The following is a 3,962-nucleotide window of genomic DNA, read 5'->3' on the forward strand; positions in this document are numbered from 1 at the left end:
AAGCACATAAATTTGATCTCCATGGGCACACTATTAAACATTGAGAAAAACAGCTACACAAACCAACCAACCAACCAACAAACAAACAGACCAACATTTATGCGCAGCTCAGAGTAATTATTATGATATAGAGGAGAAGGCCTGGGTTTTTGGAGTCAGGGATGTTGCTGTTTGTTGGCTGAGTGGTCTTGGTTAGGAGAGTCATTGAAATCTCTGGGGCTCAGTCTTCTCTTCTATTAAGTGCTGTGTGGGGGACATTGGTATGGGTGGGGAAGTGGGTTCTGCCTACCTCACAGTTTGGCTGTAGGATTAAATGAAATTATGAAACCACAGGATTCCTTTGTAAATAGTACAGCTCTCTCTAAGTGTAAAGCATTACTGGTGTTATAATTGCATCTTCCACTACAGTATCTTCCACATTTATGTCATAAACACTAACTTCTGGTTTATAGAAATAAGTTAACCAAAAATGGGTAAATGTTTGTGCATTTTTGACAACTCAATATAACCTAGAATTCAGCCTATAGCATGAAAGGCAGGGAATTGGCAGCCTCCACAGGGAATCTGAAAGTGCTTTTTTTTTCTTTTTTTTTTTTCATTTTTCTGAAGCTGGAAACAGGGAGAGACAGTCAGACAGACTCCCGCATGCGCCCGACCGGGATCCACCCAGCACGCCCACCAGGGGCGGTGCTCTGCCCCCCAGGGGGCGATGCTCTGCCCATCCTGGGTGTCGCCATATTGCGACCAGAGCCACTCTAGCGCCTGAGGCAGAGACCACAGAGCCATGCCCAGCGCCCGGGCCATCTTTGCTCCAATGGAGCCTTGGCTGCAGGAGGGGAGGGGAAGAGAGAGACAGAGAGGAAAGCGCGGCGGAGGGGTGGAGAAGCAAATGGGCGCTTCTCCTATGTGCCCTGGCCGGGAATCGAACCCGGGTCCTCCGCACGCTAGGCCGACGCTCTACCGCTGAGCCAACCGGCCAGGGCCCTCTCTTCCTTTTTCAATTACTATCTCTTACCTCCTACCCCCGCCTGCATCCGTCTGTCCTTTTGCCCATGGTTAATCCTGTCCCCAGAGCCCGAGGGCCCCATCTGTCCTCTCCTGGATGGCCCCAGGACTGTCAGACGCCAGGAGAATGCAGCAGAGTCATGAACTATGATGTCTTCTCAGAGAGTTGAACCTACAAAAACAATCAACCTTTCATCAGCTTGGATGAACAACCCCGTAAATCTGTCCCTTGGGTTCCGACGTCAGAACAACTTCCTGATCCAGGTGAACAGGTTAAAGGAGAAAAACTCATCCTGTGGCTTAAGCATTTAGTACATGACTGCAGTGAGGTGCCTGTGACATTTGGGGAAAGAGCAGCCAGTTAGGGGGTGTCTGAGGATTTGCTTCAGAAAGGGTCACTTCAAAATTTAGTCATTAAAGTCAGACTTGCAAATAAGTATAGAAATATCCATCAACAACCAAATAGGAAGTCTCTAAAATCCTTTTACTCTCTGGGTCAGTGATCTCTGAGCCATATCTGATCATTCATTCATTCATTAATTCATTAATTCATTCAGCATTTAGAAGTGCCTACCAGCCACAGCTTTCAGCTAGGACTGCAGTTTTTGGCTCAGCTTGTAAATATCTGTGAGCTTAGCCTGATCAGGTAGTGGCGCAGTGGATAGAGCGTCGGACTGGGATGTGGAGGACCCAGGTTCGAGACCACAAGGTCGCCAGCTCGAGCGTGGGCTCATCTGGTTTGAGCAAAGCTCACCAGCTTGGACCCAATGTCGCTGGCTCGAGCAAGGGGTCACTCAGTCTGCTGAAGGCCCACGGTCAAGGCACATATGAGAAAGCAATCAATGAACAACTAAGGTGTTACAACGAAAAACTAATGATTGATGCTTCTCATCTCTCTCCATTCCTGTCTGTCTACCACTCTCTCTGACTCTCTCTCTGTCTCTGTTAAAAAAAAAAATCTGTGAGCTTAGACAGATGTTGAGTTCCTGCGGCTGCTGGTCACCAACTTATTTAGAAGCCTGATGGAAAGCACCACATTTATATAATACTTACCTGGCATGGGAGATACCATGATCACGAAGGTGATTTTCTTAGGGCAAGGCTTATCCATTGCACTCCGATGTGCTGATCCCTGCAATTTCCCCAAATATGGGAAACTCAACTGCATAATTTGCGGTAGTGGGGGACTGTGTTCGCGCTCTCCCCTTAAAAGCAAAACAAAACACCACATTCAAAGCTTTTCTGCTTTGAGAAAATTAACTGCCTATCACCCGATGAGAATCAAAACCTTCTTCGTTTTGTGTTAAGAACCAGCAATGGGTAAGAACTTGTTTGGTTGTACAAGTGCTTTTCAATTCTGCATTTCAATTCAGAGAGTCCCTGAGATGCTATCATTTGGAAACATGACTCTAAAATACCAAATTATAAAGAAATTACAGCACAACAAGTATTTTAATCACTTTTTATGGCTTGCAATCAAGTTGACAAATAAAAAAATTGCTTGAGTATAATTTTTAAAACATCCTGTAATTATCTCTCTTGTTTTCCATCTTTTTGGAATAGGATGAGCTTTACTGCGCATGCTGCTTAACTATCAAGAAACATGTGTATCTTCCAACCAAACAACTTTTAATTTATTTATTTAAAACTCCTCCTGATGGGCTAGTACTTTCTTTTTTCTTTTTAAGAGTTTATTTATTGATTTTACAGAGAGAGAAGAGGGTGAGGAGAACGAGACGTATCAACTCATAGTTGCTTCACTTCAGTTGTTCATTGGTTCTTTGTTGTATGTGCCTTGACCAGGCAAGCCCAGGGTTTTGAACCTCAGCATTCCAGGTCAATGTTCCATCCGCTGCACCACCACAGGCCAGGCTGAACTAGTATTTTCTTGAAGTAAATTCCAGTAGTGTTTTCTTAAGGAACGTTCTTTTTTTTAATTACATTTATTAGGGTGATATTGGTTAATAGGGAAACTTTTTTTAACAATTATATAATCACACAAACTCCTTAAAAGTGCCTCTGCAGCCCATTCTGTTCCTCTCTGACTGTCACAACTAGAAATGCATTGTGGGAGGGCTCAGTCATCTTCCCAAGGGGACTGACCCCAACCCACCTCCTTTCCCTTAACTCCCAATTATATTTCTTTCCTTCTTTCTTTTTTTTTTTTTTTTTTTTTTACTAATTTATGTTTTCTAAATCTTAATAAAAATAGATTTATATCTCCATCAAGAATAATTAATATCCTGGGAGGGCATTTAGTCACAGTAATTTCCCAGGTTGTAAAAGATACTTTATTTTTAGTTTAGGTAAACATTTACAGAGCAGTGAAATTATCTGCCATTAATGACATCAGATATGGGAGGTCCCGGGTCACAGCCTAATTTGAAAGTAACAGAATCTGATGAAATCATAGTGGGTGTTGCAAGAGACACCGTTACTGAAATTTGAAGATTATTTTGAAACTGCTTAGTTAGTGTATTCTTCTAAATATTTCTATGTACTGCTTATGAATTATAATTAGCCCAGATGTTCTGTCATATCATAAGTATTGCCAATGGCTTTTGTAAATACACATTTGCTTCATAAATTACTCCATTGAACTGAATACCAACTATGTACATGGTCACCTGTAGTCACTGCACAGCTCTGCCAAAGACTCAATTACAAAGGAAAAAATGAGATTTTCTGGACCAGCTCTGTAATCCTTCATAAATACCGCATTTCCCCATGTATAAGACGCACCATCTTTCAAAAAATTTGGGATCTAAAAACTGGGTGTGTCTTATACAGTGGTCATAAATTTTTTTACTCCTATTTCCTGCTTTTTTGAGTGGATAAAGAGTTGTATGAATTTTATAATGAAAAAAAAACTTGAGTTCAATAACTTTATGTAATACATTTAAAAAAAATTTTTGAGCCCCAAAATTAAGGTGCGTCTTATACTACATGGAAGCATT

General features: G+C 41.7%; 1 non-coding gene across 1 annotated transcript; it reads left to right on the forward strand.

The window, feature by feature from the left end:
* Positions 1-2,050: 2,050 nt before the first annotated feature.
* On the forward strand, positions 2,051-2,213 carry LOC136316551 (U1 spliceosomal RNA). Its single transcript, XR_010727778.1, has one exon. It is a non-coding gene; the product is annotated as a U1 spliceosomal RNA (small nuclear RNA).
* The last annotated feature ends 1,749 nt before the right edge of the window (positions 2,214-3,962 follow it).

Source organism: Saccopteryx bilineata, chromosome 12, assembly GCF_036850765.1.
Source record: "Saccopteryx bilineata isolate mSacBil1 chromosome 12, mSacBil1_pri_phased_curated, whole genome shotgun sequence".
In the NCBI taxonomy this organism is placed as follows: Eukaryota; Metazoa; Chordata; class Mammalia; order Chiroptera; family Emballonuridae; genus Saccopteryx; species Saccopteryx bilineata.